The sequence below is a fragment of the Protopterus annectens genome, chromosome 2.part0 (assembly GCF_019279795.1).
Source record: "Protopterus annectens isolate FY-2018-M chromosome 2.part0, PAN1.0, whole genome shotgun sequence".
In the NCBI taxonomy this organism is placed as follows: Eukaryota; Metazoa; Chordata; order Ceratodontiformes; family Protopteridae; genus Protopterus; species Protopterus annectens.
The window spans coordinates 1,476,965,884-1,476,987,945 of NC_056728.1; positions in this window are offsets into that span (position 1 = coordinate 1,476,965,884).

Below are 22,062 nucleotides of genomic sequence, written 5' to 3' on the forward strand. Positions count from 1 at the left end.
CCATCTCGCCCGTGACCTCACCAGTGCCAGTGGCATACCCCGAACTGGTGAGCAGGTCAGGCATCACTATGCCGACCTGAAGCGGTGAAAATGGGATCTCTTGGATCAGTGAATCCAAGAGGCTAGGATGACAGGGGAGGTCCCAGCTGTCTGTAAGTATCACTCCACTACCTGTTTAATAATTGCCTTTCATGTATATTATGGATAGGTATGGATAAATATTCAGCAGCGGCAACTGAGCGGGCCGCGAACCAGGAGGCCCATGACTGTCGCCTGGAGAGGTTGCAACATGAGGCAGGTTCGTAATATCCTTGCATGTACTATCATAGGAAATAAATCAAAAAGTGTTAGTAAATTAATTGCCAGTATAAAACCTGTATTGTTTAAGGCAAGTACTGCATACACCAGAGAATATGACAGGAAGAGTCTCATATAGTTTGTATGTAAATAAAAGCATAATAGCCTGACAATAAAGGTCTAACTGCTGGACTACATGTGTATACTCTGGTATCATATGGTAATGTAGATTTGCAATCACTTAACAGTACTGTTGTATTAAACACTGTTACCCATACTGTGTAACATAAATAGAATGTGTAGGAATGTCTGTATATGACTGGTGTAATCCCCAGAGGTCACTCAGTACAACTGAGAGACACATAGACAGAAAACAGTGAAAAGGCAGACAACAAAATCCAAATAGCACATACAACTGAGATGTGAACTGTTGTGTTTTTAGCACACACAGCCATGGTTCAAATCCTGGTAGTGGTAGTACTCTGCATACAGAATCATACCCCACAACTGTACAGATATATCTAGAATGTCCAGTAAATTCACCCATATCTGCTGTCTGTCACCCTGGCCCCCTAGGAAATCAGTGGGATGATCCCAGACATATAGGCAGCAAACGGGAAATACAACTGATTGTCACCCATCTATGGTAACAAAGCTGGCACACTAGCAACTCCCCAAAATCTTATGAGAGTAATAAGCCATGTATGTCCTATTTACACCCCCATGTTGTCAAGCTGTGACCAGAGTGTGTACATTAACAGAGTGAGATGTTTGTGCATAAAATAGCAATGTGGAATATGGCACTGTGTGTGCCAACATTCAGGTAGTGCTAACAAATATTGCTCCCACAGGTCTGTCACATATGAACACTGTGCCCAGAAATAAAAGAATGATACCCTGTACTGGTACTGTTTACTTTGGTATTGTATGGCATTTTGACTGATGCAGTTGCTCTGAATAATAAGGTATTATTCATCACTGTCACCCACACTGTGCTACATAATATAACTGTCTAGGAAATCCTGTATAAGAGTGTTGTAATTCAAGGTCAGAATGTAAAACCACAGGAGAATTATAAGACAGAAAGCAGATAGGAGATATGCAGCAATATCTATATAGCACACACAGCTGTGATGGACAGTGTTTTAGTTTTATCAGACACAGTCATGGTCTGAAACCTGGGAATGGAAGTAGGCTGCATGCAGAACCATACCCCACAACTGTGCAGATAAGTCCAGAATGTCCAGTATATGGGCCCATATCTGCTGCCTGTCACCCTGTCCCCCTGGGAAGTCAATGGGATGCTCCCAGATGTTTAGACAGCAAACATGAAATACAACTGATTGTCACACATTTATGAGAACAAACCTGTCACTCTAGCAACTCCTGAAACTGTTATGAGAGTAATAAGCCAAGTATGTCCTATCTACACCCCCATGTTGTCAAGCTGTGACCAGAGTGTATACAGTAACAGAGTGAGATGTATGTGCATAATACTAATGTGAAATCTGGTATTTTGTGTGGCAACATTCAGGTAGTGCCAACAAACATTGTTCCTACAGGTATGTTGGATACAAACACTGTGCTGAGAAATAAAAGCTTGATACCCTGTACTGGTACTGTTTACTCTGGTATTGTTTGAAATTGTGAGTGTTGCAGTTGCACTGAATAATAAGGTATCACTGATCACTGTCACCCACACTGTGCTACATAATATAACTGTGTAGAAAATCCTGTATAAGAGTGTTGTAAGTCAGTAAAGGTTGAAGAATGCAATAGACTAGATATGTCTCGGTTCACCTGCATGTGGTCAAAACATGGCCAGAGTCTGTGCAAAAAGAGATGGACGGGTATGTGCATAACATCAACCTGGAATCTGGGAGTATGTGTAGAAACAGTTAGTTAGTGTTAAACATTTCCTCCACAGGTATACCAGGTAAGAGGTGTATGCTGCAGGTAAAACCAGTTCATATATAAAGATGAGGACAGCCATATCACTGTCCAAACTAAGGCAATAGGGTAATGTAGTAATACTTGTAAGGTACAGATAACAGACTGAATATGAAAGTAATGCAAACTACAGGAATATACTAGTTGTTAATTGACATCTTTCTCTCCCTCTCACCATATCTCCAGCAATACACTACATACCCACCTCAAATGGTATGTGATGACTCCAATGTTATGTTGGGACATATGTCCTATTGGTTGATAATTATTTAAATCTATTTCTATACATGTGCTACGTTGAAATGCTCCAACATTGGTGGCATGGTGCCATCAAGATACCTGCATGCTGTTGTTATTATCACTGTGGTCCCATATATGCATGTGCTCCATTTTCTATGCAACTGTTCTGTATCTGTTGTCTGCGTTAATGGGAATATCTATGCATGCTGTTATACCTAACCCTGGAATGTGTTGACTATTACTAACCCACATATGTTGATACACCATAAACACCATAGCACGTATGGGAATGCGGTTCCCAGCGGACCCACTTGTCCCACCTCAGCTGACCATGGCACTGGGCACCAGCATGTCTGGGGCCCAACCCGGGACCTCCTCATCCATTGGTCCTGCACCACCTTTGGATGGAACCACCTCAGGGGATGGGGCTTGCCCCCCCCCTGGGAGCGGGCGCAGACAGGAAGCTGTCACAAAGCGCCAGGTCTGGGTCGTGGTGCGTAGAGAGCTCGATCAACAGTTTGGAGATCTTTTATGCCAGCTCTTGGGCCACGCATTGTGACTAGAGGGTCAGTCTGGCTCTCTAGCTCAGCCCCCAGCACAGCCACCTTTGGGGCTTTGAAGGTGCAATGGTGACTGCCCATTGGTGGGGATCTCAGTCCCACTGTTTCAACTGGGGGGCTCATGGTCTTCTGATTTCCCAACAACCCTCCCCATCAAGGTGTTTATGTTTACTCCCAACATTTGTCATATACCACCTCTTTATGCATCTTGTTTGTCTTGTCTGTTAACCTAAGTAGTAAAAACGAGGATTCCAACCACTGTAGCTACCAATAAGAGAAAAAAACAGGCTGGAAGGAAGCACTCAGGTTCACAGTTTCTTCAAGGTTTAATGGCACCAAATGATAGATAAGCAAAACACCAAAATGCTGACAAGACTCCAAATATGTTTTCATTCACAAAGAAATCCATCAGAATAATAAATTACATAACAAACATTCTTTGTGAATGAAAACGTATTTGGAGTCTTATCAGCATTTTGGTGTTTTGCTTATCTATCATTTGGTGCCATTAAACCTTGAAGAAACTGTAAACCTGAGTGCTTCCTTCCAGTCTGTTTTTTTTTGTCTGTCAACCTAACCAACCTAACTACCCAAATATACCTACTATCCCTCCCCAACATCCCATTCTCACCTGAGCAAAAAAGGGCAATCTGTTCCGCAAAAAAAATATCGCCCCATACATAACTGTCCATTTCACACACTTGTCTACTGGACACATGTAATCTTGTCTAATTGGCATCACAACATATTATTGTTCTCCTCACATCTATATCACATTATCAAAATCTTACTACATCGAAACACTAAAGGTCGCACTCTAGTGATCGATGTAGTAAAACATCGAATAACACTTAAAAAACAAAAAACAAACAAAAATAAAAACTAACTAGCATAGGCAGGGGGCAATCCCCCATGCACTGCCCACCACACCCCCTACTTAAATATTCCAACTCCGAGACCACACTACATTGAGGTAAATGGAAATCTCACCCTGTGGAGATTTCCATTTACCTGCACGATGTTCTGCGTTTTCGATGTTGTGGTGCCGACAATATCAGCTTCAATATTGTCGGCTTTCGACATCGTGAAGTAGACCCTTGTCCTCACCCTTCTGTCAGGGATTCGAGTGTTCAAACCTACCTCCACATTCAGTGTATATGCAGAGCTGTTGCTGTAGAAGAAATGGGCAGCTATGGACTTTCCCTACATCCTCCTGCACATTCCTAGTTATCTTCCCCACTGCCTTTCCCTCTTTGTGCCCCTTTTTCACCACTTTCCTATCAACTCTTTTTTCTTTTCTTTTAAGGAAATTAGCATGGGGTTAAGCAGGAGTAAGCACTTTTAAGTAGCAGTAAGCAGGTTTAAGCTTGTTGTGCAGGGGTAAGCAATGTCGACACAGGTTAAGCAATTTAGAAGCTGAGTATAAGAAACTGTAACCGGAAGTTAGCAGTGCTTACCTTCGTGCAAACCTGCGCAAACCTGCTTACAACTGCTTAAAAGTGCCTTAATCACTCTGTATCCAACGGCCCATGTTCTGCGCAGCAACAAAATAAGCAGCCTCTGCAAGTCTTGAACCCATAACAGTGGGCACCATAGCCAAAGTGATTTACCACTAAGCCTTGTCAGATACAAATAACTCTGATGTTTTTACAAATATATCATCCAGCCCAGTCATTCAACAGTAAAGGAAATGTATCTAAAGATGTAGATGTATGTGTGTGTGTATATATATATATATATATATATATATATATATATATATATATATATATATATATATATATATATATATCTAAATAGATATATACATATCTATATATGCAGATATAGTTATATATTGAAATATATATATATATATATATATATATTTATTATTGAAATGTCGAAAGTTAGAAAAAAAATGGTATTTAACAGCGAATTGTTTCACTGAAAGTACACATAACCTAATGGTCCTAATGTTGAAGATCAGCTGTTAATGTTGAAAATGTCGACAATGATGCCACCCTTGCCATAACTCCCTAACCCCTACACCTAACATCCCATTTATGCAGGGGGACACGCTCCACTGCACCCCCCACACCCCCTCTAACTAAATATTCCAACTCTGAGATCGCACTACAGTGAGGAAAGGGATGTATTTCCCTAACCACACTGTACCATGATCCCTGTATATAATCAAACGTTATATTTACGAATGCACAGTATATTCGCAAATATACCATTCAATTACGTAGCTTGCACACATATGAACTATTCAAACATCTATGCCGATATTTCAATGGTAAACCATATATATATATATATATATATATATATATATATATATATATATATATATATAAACATATATACACGCATATGCATACGTCTATAGATATGTATGTCTACATCTATATGTCTATATATGTGTGTGTATATATATATATATATATATATATATATATATATATATATATATATATATATATATATATATATATATATATATATATATATATATATATATATATATATATATATATATATATATATATATATATATATATATATATATATATATATATATATATATATAGGTATATACAGACATACATCTGTAGGTAAAAATGGGAACCTAACAAAAACATATATGTCCACATGCACCGTTAATGGGGTTGAGGGGGCCCAAACAACATATGTCTTATACATATAGATACCCCCCTCCCCCCACAGCCAAACATGTCTGCCCTGCAATAAACTACCAACTGTTGCAGATCCCATAACCAGGACGTGACACAACATGGGCACACAATGTTAACAGGACTCCAACCCACCTGTATGATGTCTGGCTGGTATCAGTAACATATCATGCAGTACAGTCTGGCTACCATAGGGAATGTACAATGTGGAAGCAATCAACATCCCTAGGATACATATACACAGACACACACACACACATATATATATATATATATATATATATATATATATATATATATATATATATACATATATATATACACACACACACACACACACACACACACACACACACACACACACACACACACACACACACACACACACACACAGATATGTATAGGAATATACATATGTAGAAAGTGCACACAATACGGAACAGCCACTATGCCTACAGTTATCACCTTACCAACTGGACACTGTATGAGCCACCCATAGAAATGACAATTGTTGCCTGCAACATATATCCACAGAGAGGTCAAAGGATATAACATCACACACAGGTTTGCATACATGAGAAAGCTTTATTTGTGTACTATTACAGTTGTATATGTCATGTCATATAGCTGTTTAAACACTGACATACATATAAACAGAGTAATGCAACTGTGAAACAGTTATATTAATACAGTAGTCTGGAGAGGTTTACATATGTTGCTGTCCAAGCCGAGGCCTTCAGGTAGTACAATAGTAAAGACAGACTGGGCCACAGGATACCAATAAATCAACAGTAAGTAATGCAGATTTATAGCCTAGCAGCCTCTATCTACACTCTGTACAAAATCCCTAGGAGGTAAAGCCCTCGCTTGACACAATGGGATATATCTGTTACATAACAAGGCATAACTGACACCATCACAATCACACTGACAAACAGAACAGTCTGTATGGCAGGAGGCAGTAGGCCTGCATTTACCCAAGGTGAATTGTATGGTAATGTACATCTGGCTACCTTAAGGCAGCTTACCCCTGATACCACCACATGTTGTAATAGCCTAGATTAGTTATGGTGCATCCGCCCCTAGACTCAATAATACAGGGCCATATACCACTGTTGCCTACTCTGGCCTCTGGAGTGCATAAGGGCACACATGTATTGTGTAGGTGAAGCCCACAAATATATGGACCCAACCCCACAGTATGTGTGGGGGACACAACAGCAGTGGACTGATGGCAGGAATGGCAGCATGACATACTCACAGCCCACTACATGACAACCCCTGACAGCATGTCATATGTAGAAAGCCTGGTATGTAGGTGGAGGACAGAGGCTGGAACACAGGCCCATATGGGTAAAACTATCATACACTAAGCAAGTCGCTGGTGTTACAGGATAGTCTGCAACATACCTTTAGTCAGGAATATGACATTAGAAACAGAAATGGATGTCGCCATGTACTGATAGCACTCAACACACACACACTGCCAGTGATACATCTGACACAAGACCTGTGTGGTGAACAGACAAAACATAATAGGCATACCTCTGGCCATCAAGAGGATAGACCCACAGTTGAGAGATATGCAGACAGACTGTATTCCAATTTAAACTAGTATGTACACACAAACCCTGTAACACTGGTGCAATACAATGCAGACAACACTACCCACACTATGTCTGTAGTTCTGGAACCTGCTACAAATATGTAGCTGGCCTGAGTGTGCAGGTTCTCCTGTAAGATGTATTGCTACCTGCTGTCTGTAACACTGCTGCCCACACACAGGAAGGATGTCCATCATACAAGAAAGGTAAAGGGACTTTGCCCACATGATGTAGGGATTTATAGTAGTTGTTCTAAATAAACCATAGTAATGAAGAAGAAACAATAATATTCAAAACTGAACTTCTTACAGCGAACTTCTAGTAGCTGAAGGCTATTTAGTAATATAAAATAATAGTAACTGAATGAAAATGCAGACACCAAACTGATATTTAAGCTTTCACTCTTACTAGGTAGAAGAGCTTCATCAGAAGTTGGTTGCCATGACTGTGGTAATTGGAAGTACTACACAACATGCTGCATGCAGGTAGCAAGTGGAGGACACTGGTGCAGAGGCCATCACCTGATCATGTGCATCACCTACAAATTCCACGCTGCAATCTATGCAAAGCAGATCATTCCATTTACTGGAGAGAGACTGAGAGAGTGTGTGAGAGAGAGAGAAAGAGTGTGTGCATATGAGGCACAGAAAAAAAAAGAAAATATCCCGAAGAGTCTGCATTCCCAGAACAGGTATGTCAAGTATATATGTATGTAATTGACTGTAGTACTTGGTCCATAATAATGGGATAGATGAAGTGGAATGATTTATATGTGCCTTCAGGTGTTGTTGTTGAAATGATGTTCAGCAGAACAACTGCTAACGACAATAGAGTCTGTCCCTGTGGGTAGTGGGCCATACCTGTCAACCGTGCAGAGCAGCACTGACTGATAAGATGTAAGCCATCATAGTGTGTGTTGTGTAATGGGAAGTATGTATATTACTGTGGCCAATAGCTGGTGGTGGAAGTAATGTTGTAATGATGGACAGATGGGTTCTACAGCCCACCTCTTGCAGGATACTCAGGTTAACCTGTATTGTAGCATGCAGGAATGCCATAGGTGTGTAATAGGGTTACCTGCAATCCAGCCCTACATATACCCCCTAATGTCAGGCTGTGTCCATATGTGGCACCTGTCTGTGTTGTAGCAAGGCAGAACAGTGCAGCTGTGCAGGAAGGTGTTGTGAGATTGTGGACCTGATGTCTGAATGTACCCCACATATAGGTATGCATATGTGTATATATATATATATATATATATATATATATATATATATATATATATATATATATATATATATATATATATATATACATGTATGTCCACAAATTTACAGATACCCTTGCATAGACATATATATGAGCACATATATACATTACATATATCTACACATATATAGATATATACCTATATGCACATGTCTACATATATATGTATGTAAATACTTGTCACCTATATTACTACCACAGTGCTGCATGCTATGTGTGAGGAAACAGCACACATAGCAATACACACAGATATCTACAGCTATCAGTGTGTGCAACATGGATGGGTATATCACATGTGAACTCCTTGTTGGGACCACATTGCCCTTGTCTGTGAAGTATGGAATGGGAATATGAGGAAGTAGGGCAGGTATAGCTGTGGAGGTGGTTAGGATTGGTAGATATAGAGGACAGCCTACAGGGGTGGTATGTGACACATGTGGTGGTTAAACACCCTGGATGGTGTGTGTGGTCTGTGATGTGGACACACTAAGGACCCCAATATGGACACAATGGGAACAAGCCTCCCACCCACTCCTACGCACAACAGCAGTCCACGTCCCAAAGGTGTCTGACCTAGAGGCAGAGCAGGAGGAGCATGTGGGCCCTGTGAATGTGTAGCAGGTGCCTCTAGGTGATGTAGCACATCCCATATGTGTCTGTGGAACCCATTATGAAACATACCCTAGACCTGCCCTCAGAGGACAGGAACTTGTCTGCGTGTGCCCCCTGGGGGGGGGGCAACATCCTCTGGGTTGGATCCACCTGACAGTATTACTGGACCAGTACATGAGGAGGCCCCAGGGTGGGTCACACATTTGATGTGGCCTGGTAACATGGGCAGATGAGTTTGGAGAGGTGGTTCTGCTGGCCAATAGTATATATACATGCTATGGTGTCACTGTTATAGAACATATGTTGGTAGTAATAGTCTACACAATCCCAGAACATGTCCAACAGCATGCATAGATAACCACAATAACACAGAATGTCAGATGTGTAGCAAACACATAGCAAGCATATCACAGGCATATATGGAACCATTGTGGTCCTGACAATGGCATGCAGGTGAATAGTCTGTAACAGGCTAACAATGATAGTGCCCACACAGGGAACATGGCTACAAACACATTGCATGAAGCGTGATACAGAACAATATCTGCCCCACTGGTAGGTATGCTGTAGCCATACCTATTGAGTTGTGTGTACAGTTTGTTGTCACTGATATGGTGGGGGGTGACAGTGATGTGTATTAAGAACTGTGGTAACCTTGCTGCATGACTTGCTCAGACCTGTGTCCATCTTTATGTCTTTCAGGCACGATGTCTCATGGAAGGCTGCCAGCCTACATAGCAGCTGATAAGGAAATTCTGCTGAATGAACTATGCATTCTTGTTTGGCCAGGCCACCCATGATCAGCAGGAGTGGACCACCTTGTGGAATGATCTAGTCCACAGGGTCAATGATGTCAGACTGCACAACCACAGTTATAAGCTTCGCAATGCCTGTCAGCATGCTGCCGCATTCCAGGGGGAATCACCTCATGACAGGGGGCGGCATGCCATCCATCACCCCCTGACATGTGGATGAGCTCCTGGCCAGCATTGTGGCACCTGCCCATCCGGCCAGCCACCAACTGCCGGACACCTTTGTGGAGGTGGGTGCCACCCACACACCATCTGAGAAGTGTGCAGGTAAGGCCACAGGGCACATCCATAGACCACTGTTATATATACATCCATATCGGTACCGGTAGATCATGCATATCTGACATGTCATAGATATATTTTGTTGCTGTGTAGTAGTGATAAACAGATGTCCATATGTGGTAGTATTGTGGAAATGTACTGTTGATGTATTGTAATACTGCACCCATCCTGTAGCAATACCACAGGTGTGGCCACTGACTTTGCATCTTTCACCCTCTTATGTAGGTCCATCCAGGATACCCCCAAGGCAGCAGCCTGCAGCTGCTGAGTATGGTTTATGTAGATGCTTGCCAATACACTGGGCATGTAATGATGATCGTATATTCCATGCACACATATAACACACCTACCCAGAATGCATGCTGTACATGTGCACATATTGTTGCTGTGAAATGCATGGCATCACAGGGGTGACCATGATGGGGTATTTGAAGGGTGTGTCAGAAACCTGCATGATAACTAACATCTTGTCATTGCGGAATGTGTCCACAGGGAGTAACATAATGGTGGGAGACATGGCCTACAGGTGGGACATGTATGGAACAACAGCTTATACTGTGCAACACCAATGTATATACCTGTAGGACAATGGCAACTGCTGCAAAGATACACTATGGTATAAGGCATTACAGTGGTCCAAATTATCAGCTTGGACTGGGCTGTAACATGTGGTATTCAGTGTATGGGACACTGCAAAGTGACATACATGTGTAGGGCTTACTTGTCATGCATCTGCAAAAAGGCTGAAGGGGGGAGTGTCAGCATGACACACCAGGGCACTGCAGCAGGGATCCTAAGGATGCTAAGAATGGCTGTATCTGCACATAGTCAGGTTCAGGACCTGTGGCAGCCATAACCCTACCCTCACAGCAATAGGAATGGCAGTGTGTGAACACCAAGGGATGTGCATGAGTAGACCTTGCAATCATGCAGATTATGGGGGCATGTGTAGGGCAGACTGAACATACACTGGAAAATGCAGATGACTCACCTTGGTATACCCCCTGCCAGGAGTAGTGACTGCTACAGTACACACACAACAAGAGGTGCGACAAACTGTCATGATAAGGGTGTGCACACATATGCCCACACGGTGTTTATGCATCATGGTCAGCATCCGCACACCTAACAAATTCCTTAGACACTGCATGTGAAAGTACAGGACATATGTCATATATCTGGCTCCTGTACTGTTAATATATGCGGTGATGTGGTCCCATGGCAGATCAAGGATGGGTGTGTCATATCAATAAGGGTGTGTAAACCCCCCCATAACCATGGTATGCTCTGATGGTTGTCAGTGTAAGAGTATTGGATTGGTCATACATGGTCCGCTGATGTTGAGAGCTGTGAATCAGACATCAGGCATCCACAAATGACATCTCTCCACATATCATCCCAGATATGTGTTGCTGGAAAACATAGGGACTGTGAGCATTAAAGCTGGCATAATTGACACAGTAGTACACATTCAGCAATAGGCTGTACACCTGTGAGGTGTGGTGCACAGTACATGGAAGGGTGCAGAACAGGTGCACAGCAATACTGTGTGCATGGATGCAGTGGTATCCAGGGTAAGGGCTTCACCTAGTGACACAGTACTTGCATCACACACATGTATACTGTTGCTAGCATGGATTGACTATAGCTGCCCTGCATGCTGTTGGGTACCATATGTTATGTATGCTGACAGATAGTAGGAGGACTGTGTGTACTATCATTGTGCATCCTCACCTGTATGTGTGTGTGCGCGTCCTGGTGGGTAGTTAGTTTGTCTGTATGGTCATTCTGGTGAAGTGGAGGCAGGTTGATGCATGTAGGATGCGTGTGCGCATCTGTGTGTGTTTGTGTTGCTGGCCATGTAGGCACATGTGTGATTGTGGGGTATTTATACAGCAGTACCTCCCTCTGGGATCATGCAGTGCATGGACGTGGACTGCCACATTACACACCAGGAATACTTGTCATGTGTGAAATCACAGGACAGCTGATAATATAATATGTTCTGTAGCATGGAGCAGGCATTGAGAGGGAAGGTAGACGCCAGGTACACCCTTAATATCGTAGTCAGCAGAGAGGTCACCTACAACCCATGTATGCAGCACTACAGATGCATTGGGGAAGTACTAGTCAACACCAGGGAGTGTATCCATATATTACAGTTGTCACATGACAGGCTGATTGAGCAGCATATCTGGCATGTACTGAGCATTACATACACATGACACACAATGCATGATATTATCGAATGAACATAGTAGCCCGCACATATAGGGGCCATGCTCATGATGTCCGGACATACACAGGGTGAACACCAAATGACAACAGTGAGGCCATCTAAAACCACTACACACAGGTTAGGCAGGTAATGTAGTAACAGGTCTTGTGTTGTGATCACTTGTGTAGGCATTTTGAGGATTGATATGTTAATGAGTGGTATCAATGTGTGTATGTTACCAAGTGTGATGCAGGATGGGGTACACATGGACATATATGTGGGACTGTCTGTAAAGTCATGGACAAGTAAGTATTCGGTGGTGTGTGTGTGTGTGTGTGTGTGTGTGTGTGTGTGTGTGTGTGTGTGTGTGTGTGCGTGTGTGTGTGTGTGTGTGTGTGTTTCTGTGTGCGTGTATACTGTTAGATAATGCTGCACAGGTTTTAAAGTGTGTTTATTGTTTTCCCCGACAGGTGGCGAGGTGGGTCAGGGTCCCTCTTGCATGCAATCTGATGTTGGTGTCCATATAGATACCGAAGATGATGATAATACTGTTGAGGCACAGGTGGGGTTGTCAGGGGCCAACACTGCACCATCATTTGACATCCTCCTTTTAGCCACCCAAACCCCACATACAGTTTCAGTGCCTATACATACCCCATCAACAGTGGCCATAGTGGAGGGACAGCTGTCATTTGTTGGCAGTGCACAGGAAAGTGTTGTAACCATGCCTACTGTGTCTGATCGCAGCAGGCAGAGACAGATGTCCGGCAGAGCATCACATAGGCAGATGTCCCAGGGTGCTCGTGGTAGGGCCACTGGACATCATGCCCCTGGCAAAGGCAACATAGCTGATACCAGCAGGCACATGTTTCAGGCTGTCATGGCAGCACAGGCACATATGGAACATTACACCAGAGAGGGCCTGAGGCTGCACAGGGCTGCTCTGACATCTGTAAGCGACAACATCCATGAACTGTCTGGTGCCATCCCTGCTTATAACGAGCTCATGGATAGATGGCCTGGTGAGATGATGACCCTCATCAACAGTGGTATGTCCATGCTTGAACATGTGGTTGGGGTGCAGCAATGGCCACGTGGACATAGACCAGCAACACCCACAGCTGGCAGTCAATGTGGATGTGCTAGAACAATTAGGGGCTCCAGTAGTGGCAGTAGAAGCCCGGCAGTGTGGGGGGGTACTGTCCACACCACGCCACAGCAGGCCACATGCATGTGGTCCTTGCCAGTCCCAGGAGGGATCTGGTGCCAGCAGACATTTGTCATCGGCAGGTGAGAGTAGCACATCGAGGTCTGTACCTGGATGTGCCATGGAACCCCTGGCAGGCACAGTCCACGTGTCCATGGCCAGAGGCAGTGAACTGCACACCCTGCCAGGTATGGTCTGCAGCTGTCCATAAATACCTGTGTAAGGCAGCCACATGTATGCATGCATGCATGCATACCCACACACTATATAAACACACCTAGGGCAACCCCATACCTACACACACCACATCACCATGCCCAGCTCACCTTAGTACAACCCTCACCCACATCCATGGTGTCAAATGTATGACCCACCCTCAGCTTCTGGCAAACCAAAAACACACCCTGTGCTTATGATGATACCTGTGCCACATCCCTGTCATCCATACCATCAATGCAGGTGCAAGCTAATATGGTTCTGATGCACATGGTGACTGTACTGCAGTGTACCACAGTACTGCAGTGTAGCATGTTGTAAGGAGTAAAATGTAATGCATATATGTCAGGTAGTGTAGCCATCCAGCAATGATGCATTATAGCTGTTAGTAACACTGGTTGATTGTGGTCTCTATAATGTTATTCATTTGTGTTGTAGGTGTACATGTCAGCACGAGGATGGTCTGCAGTCATATTCAATAACGGGGTATGGCACTGTGGTGACACCATGGCTGTGACATATCTGAGGTACAGTTGAACACATGTCATAGGTTAGTATAACGGTTATTGCCTGTGCCACATGGACAAGTGACCCACTGGGGCATGTATACCCTGCAACCTGATGTAGACCCTTCCACATACATGCACACTATTACTTGGCAACACTGGGACTAGACCCCTACCTAGGTATGTAGTGATCTGAAGTGTGTGGCTTACATTGCACACACCACACAGCATTAAGGGTGAGGTGTGTCCCAGTTTACATGTTACATGCAGAACATCCCCAGACATGTACAGTACGTTAACAGAGGATGTAATGGGTGGATATGGACAATACATAGTGTGACATACCTTCATATACACATTAACAGACACATAACAGGCAGACACACATCTGAGAGACCAGGATCTATCGCTACTAACTAACTTGACTATGTGTCCAATGTGTTACAATGAGGCTGCACACAGCACATGCATAACTGGCCTGGATTGTAATATTAGTAACCTGCATGGTTGATGGTGACAGTGGTAAACATAACGTGGTACATGGGACATATTCTGGGTGTACCTTGGTGTGATGACAGTGTACACAGCATCCACATCCCCCAGTGGATATTGTACTCCCAGAAACCCATGCTGACATTCTGCCATACCCACCATCACACATTGGCCACAACTGCAATACAACCCATAGTATACCCCAACAGTGGTACTACAGGGATATGCATCTAATGCACATGCCACATGCATAGTAGGGTGTTGCATTGTCATGCCTCACCTATGGGAAACAACAACACTATCTGTTCTACTGTGTGGCAATGGGTATTGTAATAGGAGTATGTGGCCTTGGAATGCTGTACCCTACATATATACGGACACTCATGCATGCACACACTTGCCAGAACACAATGGGTATTCCATGCTTATCAACCCATTTGTACAACACTGTTGTGCTGGTACTGCAAGGCTCGTGTAGCCGGTATGAAGGGGAGCTTAACAGGGTACATGTAATGCCTCATACAGCTGCAGCCACAACTGACTATGGCAATGGGTGTTGCGGTGGTTGTGAAGGCCCTCATGGAATTCCCAAGTACAGGTGTGCTAACACACAGACACTGCTATACTCAGTCAACAGTACAGTACACATGTGTCAGTACAGGGGTGCATCACTGCAGTTGGTTATAGCCATGCACCTAGCATTTGTCCAAGGAAAGATGGGTTGTGTAGGGGTTGTGTATACAGTGGTATCCTGCCACCTGCCATGTGGCAGCAGGCAATCTATCGACAGACACTACTGTGATGACCCTCAGGGTGAGAATGACATGCATCAGCTAATCCTCCAGGTGCCTCCTGCACATGGCCACTGAGGTGATCAAGTTGAGATGTATGCAACATGCATTACAACACATGGTTAGTGTCTGTGATGGAGACTTGTACTCATGCATGTTCTGTTGACTGTGGTAGTGTAGTGGAGGTACCCATGGCATGTAATGCGTACAGTGTGTCATCTCCTATATATGCCAGTTCTTATAAAGCTGGGCAGACATGTCAGTGCCAGTCAAGCTTAGGTTGCCTGTACATATCCCAGCTGCATACCTGTGCATAACTGCCAGCTGCACATCTGGACAGGGACTGACAGTCATCAGCTTGGCAAGTAGCTATGCAGTAGGATGAGTGTGTTGGCAGACAGATGTTTGACAACAAAATGTATGCCATTACTACGTGTCAGAAGCCCTCACTAACATCTGCTGTACAGACAGTAGTACATTCCACATGTCGGATCATTACCCAGTAAGGGTAATATACTGTGACACAGCTCACACACCAGGGATACAGCAGGGAGGCCTCAGATTCCGGCTATGCCTGCAGGTGTGCCTGTTGACAGTACTATATTTAGCACTCTGCTCTTGCCTGGGTAAGCACTGTCAACAGTAGTACCGCCATGATACACTATATGCCAATGTGACAGCACGGACCCTTGGCTACTCCCTCTGTATGTAACACATTAACATGGATAACAGTGCTGTACAGGCCTCATATATGTCTGTGTCCCACACTTGACACTCACACCCCTTGCTACTGTAATGTCAGCACATAGGCACATGTATTGTACACGGCATTACATACACTTATTACAGATGTCATTACCCTGCTATGTTATCAGACTGGGTGGTGTGAACTTGTTACCAGGGCTAAGCCATGCTTAGCAAGTATCAACATTCCTGCAATATAATAGCTGAGCTGATTTGTGCACTGGTAAGCGAAGCCTACACAGTGTAAGCACCCGTATGTTTACTCATAACTTAGCACTGCTTAGCTTCATGCAGACCCACGCAAATCCACTAAAAGCTGCTCAAAACTGCTTTAACCACTCTGTATCTGACAGCCCATGTTCGGCCTAGCAACCAAATGAACAGCCCTTGCAGGTCAAGAACCCAGGACCCTGTACACTATTGTCACAACACTTAACCACTACACCATGACCACTGTGAAGACAGCTGTTGTTTTACTAACATATCTGTCAATACACATATTGACTAGTATTGATCAATTGCCTTTACTTGCACAATTGTGTAGTACTTGTTATTAATATAACTGTTGCATCACATATGTTTTATCATAATGTACACATAGTAGATACATACAGTGAGATACATCTGGGAGGGTATGCACATGACAGGAATATGGATATATGCATACAATAGGTTGATATATGTCTACATGTACATACACATGTATACTCATACATATGTCTGTATACACATCTGTATAGTGCAACATATATATGGCCATGTGTGCATCTCTTTGTATGTACACACACACACACACACACACACACACACACACACACACACACACACACACACACACACACACACACACACACACACACATATCTATAACTATATGCGCATACATATCTATTCTACCTATTACTATCAATATATATATGTAGATATCCATACGTATATGTGCATATGTATCTCTATCTGTATATGTGCAGACATATATTGCTCTGTATATGTATATATCTGAGTGTTTATATATATATATATATATATATATATATATATATATATATATATATATATATATATATATATATATATATATATATATATATATATATATATACACATATAGATATGCATCTATGTAAGTCGATATGTCTATGCATATATATCTATATAGATATATGGATAATTATATATACATATATGTTCATCATATGTCCTGAACATGGAGTGGAGCCCTACCTTAGCCCCAATAGTCCCAGCCTCTTAATGCAAGGGGATGTCAGGTATTTATTGCAGGAATATTTGTAGACTATTGCTACTGTAATAAGGATTGTCTTCACAGACATGTTGTGTGTGGGAAGTCATATCTGCTTTTAAGATGTGCACCATTGGCTACTGACAGACATCCTAAGGACATCATAGTACAGTACCACTGCTAACACAGTAATGATCCTGTGGGCTACAGCAGAGATATGGCCAATATATGTGGACAGTCTGAAACACTCTGGTCAGTCCAGAAATATACACAGGACCCCTTAGTGCAAGACATGTGGACCAAGCCTAACAATGTGGATGTTAACAGTCATGTAGATGGGTATATTACGTAAATATTGGTATACATTTGTCCCCATTGGTTATGCATTCACACACCCCTGTCTGTCCTGACACGTAATAACTGCTGGTACAGAGGTGCCATGGCTACATACTACCCACTAGTTAGTGACATACATCTGTACAGCTTCCCACTGCTTTATCTGACATACATGACTGTTATGGTGGCTCTGCAGCAGTACATCTGGAAAGTATCTGGACATAACATCTCACTGGATAAGTACATTAAGCTGCTAGGCATGTAACAAGCATTGTGTAGACTACAGGCAGACTGCCACAACACTGGCCTACATTTCCTATGGGGGAATACACATGTACCTGCATATATAGCAGGGTCTACAGGCATGTCACAGCACAGAGTAACAGACACCTGTGTGAAACTGCATAACCACAATCAATGTGAACACAGACACAGCCACATATTGTAAGCTACCGTAATATTACAGTATATGGACTATCTGATCAACACCATCCTAATATGTGCCACTCACACACTAACCCTACATATACTGGGCCACTACACAGTGTGGTCCGATGCCTGTCTGTGGTATGGGACATGTGTGTGTTTGGCCCTATAAACATGTAAGCCGATAGGGTAACATACAGTGGAGCAGCATGTAACATCAGATAGAACAGGACCAAGAACAATGACATCTACCACAGTCTGTACACAGGCTAAGGTACATATTCACAACAAACACACTGTCGACAATCACCATAATTACACATATCTCAGTACTGTACACACAACCACAGAATGCCCAGGTTATGCCCTCAAATATAACCCCTACTATACATAAGATGTGTAGCAGTCTGATATCTCACTGGCTTGTTATCAGATATTATGTCAATAAATATGGTGTACAGAACATATGCACCTCTTACTGCATGACATATGTACAAAGGTTGACATAGTTGGGCTGGAGGTGCAAACATAGGGCCAATATTGACATGTTGCTTGATAACCTCATACATTTACTGTTGTAACAGGGTTTGTTGCAGCATATGTCCTATGAGGGATATGAAGTCAGTAACTGTCATGGCTGTCACTATGTACTGACTGCAATCTTCACACTATGCCTCTGCAGTTCACAGATAGGTGCTCTGTAGGTAACACAAGAAACAAAGGCACCACACACTGCCCAGTCTGCAGATGACCATACAGATGGGGGTTTCCTCATAAACATAGCACTGACATGACAGGTATTAAAACATGTAGGACAGCCATATCCATACACACCCTGTTAAACCAACATTACTCCATATACAATATAGCAGCACTTATATTCTGTAGTCATGTCAGACACATCCCCTTCCTCTGTGTTGGCCTGTTTCCACAGTGTATGTTGCTAGAGGTAAATCCCCTGTCCATCTGTGATGATGTTTGCCAAGCAACAGATCTAGGTCCTGCTCGCATTGAATGAAAAGGCCCAACACCAACATGATGTTCCTAGATATTGGATGCAATTGGCTATGGCCATGTTACCACAGCTGTTCCACATGCAATCAGCTAGAGTAGGGCTACAATTCATGCAGAGGCCATCAGCTGATCATGAGCATCACTTACAATAGACACACTGCTGCCTAAGCAAAACAGGTGTAAGTCCCCACATCCACCAGAGAGGGAGTCAGAGAGGCAGACAGAGGCAAAGATAAGTCAGGGAGGGGTGGGAGATTAAAACTTAAGCATGTTTGTGTCACACACCTACCAGTACAGTGTATCAAACACCTGACTGACTATGTATTGCTATCACATGTCTATGCAGTTATTGGATGGGCCACATAGGTTACATGGGAGGAGCCCTCCAAATGTATATGTGATGTTGAGTGACATCTGCAACAGTGATATGGTAGCTTTGTGGTAGGTGTAGTACATATGCCTGTCTGCATGAACAGGTGTCAGTGTCAACACAGCCACACTCTCTCAGGCACCCACACACATTGACACACTTGGTAAGGTCAGGAATACAACTCCTCACTAGTTAGATTGCCACAATACAGTACTGTGCATGTATCACATGCACCACAGGGATTATCCGGAGGTTATATGGGCAAAGGGTATGTGGAGGTGTCTGACATCAGACAGCTTGCTTCAGTATGCAAACGGGGGTTGTAGTGTGTGTGTAAATGTGATCATAGGCATCATACACCATACACACAGATACAGGGTGCCAGTACTAACATGCATGGGTACATTGCTTCATGGGTGTGTAGTAGTCGACTGTGCCAGACAGTTATACAAGGCTAGTTGATGGGTATACCTTGGCATCAGGCCACATGACAATGGTCTGCAGTGTGGCCCAGGGGTGTAGTGTCTGGATTGGCCCACACAGGTTGGTATTGTATTCACAATCCAGTCACGTGGGTAACTATTGTGTGTGGCCATTAATGTGCATTTCTTGCCATGTATGTGTTCCTTAGTCCATGACATGGACAGTGTCTGGTATGTGCACGTGTCCCACATGCATGTTCAGTGACATGTGGAACTCTACCTGGGGTGTCTGGCCTATGTTGTGTACACAGATTGTTATCATCAGATGTGCCAGTCCTGGCCTCATGTGGTGGGAACTGGTAATGGACAGCAGGTTGACCCTGCACCTGCATTGATAGCATGATACAGGTATTCCCTGGTGTCAGTGGCATCTGTCCATACAGGACATGTGTTTAAGGAATGGTATGTTCTTTGTGGGTCACATTTGATGGCAGCACAGGTGTTGCAGGTGTCCAGTGGGGAACATAGGGAAGGTGCACTATCTACATGTACGTGCTTATTGAACTGATGGACAGGATGCAATGCCCTCTGTAGCCCACTGCAATCGTACCATGGTTACTATCAGTGGACAATATGCAGGGTACTACTAACATAGTGGTTGTTGCCTAGGCAAGTGTGTGTATGAGACATGGGTTGAGAGTGTTCTCTGGGTAATACAAGGGTTGCTAACTTGGTTCACCAGGCCTTGATGTCACATGTAGGGGTATGGATTTGCACCCCAGCCTCTTGGCTATTTCACATCTGTTATCCCTGTAAGGTGGACATTGTGACATATACTAGGGCAACCATATAAGAAATTTGAAAAACCCGCTCCACAATGAGCCCAATTGTTACACACACACAGCCACCTCCACACAGGATAGAAATGACAAACACAGACACCTGCCATATCTGGGATTAGAACTCCTACCTAACTAGTTTATTACACTACAGCACATCACAGTTATAGGACGTGCCACAGAGATTACTGGAGTACTCCTTCCCCAAAGGTGTATTTCACAGTGAATGACATCAGCAGGCATGCCAAAGTAGGGCAATTGAATTGTAGTGAGTGTGACTAGCCTAAAACACATTACTCTCTACACAGACAGAGACACACATGCACACAGTTGCCACGTGTGGGATTAGAACTCATACCAAACTAACTTATCACACTGCAGCAGTATGCAGTTACAGGATGCGCCACAAAGATTACTGGGCTACACCTTTCACAAAGGTGTATTTCAAAGTGGATGACCTTAGCAGGCTTGTCATAGTAGGCCTATGGGAAGTGCAGTGTGTGTGCATGGGCCATAACCCATTCTTCTAGAGGTTGACACAACACATGTGGGCACATGCAGGGTTATATTCTGCAGGTATGTGTACACAGCTGCTAGATGACTACTTCCTTGTACAGTCATGTTGCACAGCTAGCAGATGCACCACAGTGTCTGTAATGCTGACAGATACCGGTGGCTAATGTCTACAGTGAGTGACATTTACACCTCATGTGGTTGTAGCCATTTGGCTGTGTGCTGGGTAGGACAGACCTCATAATGGATGGCTCCTTGTCACAGCCACTCTCTTCCACACATCTATGTACGTCTACTTTTGGCTTATTATAGTGTGTTGTCCTTGGATATATGTCTGTATTCCTATCCACTATGTGTGCAAAGCTTGACTGGTGCATACTGAGGAGTGTATGCACTAACATCTGCAACTGCTAGATATGTATGG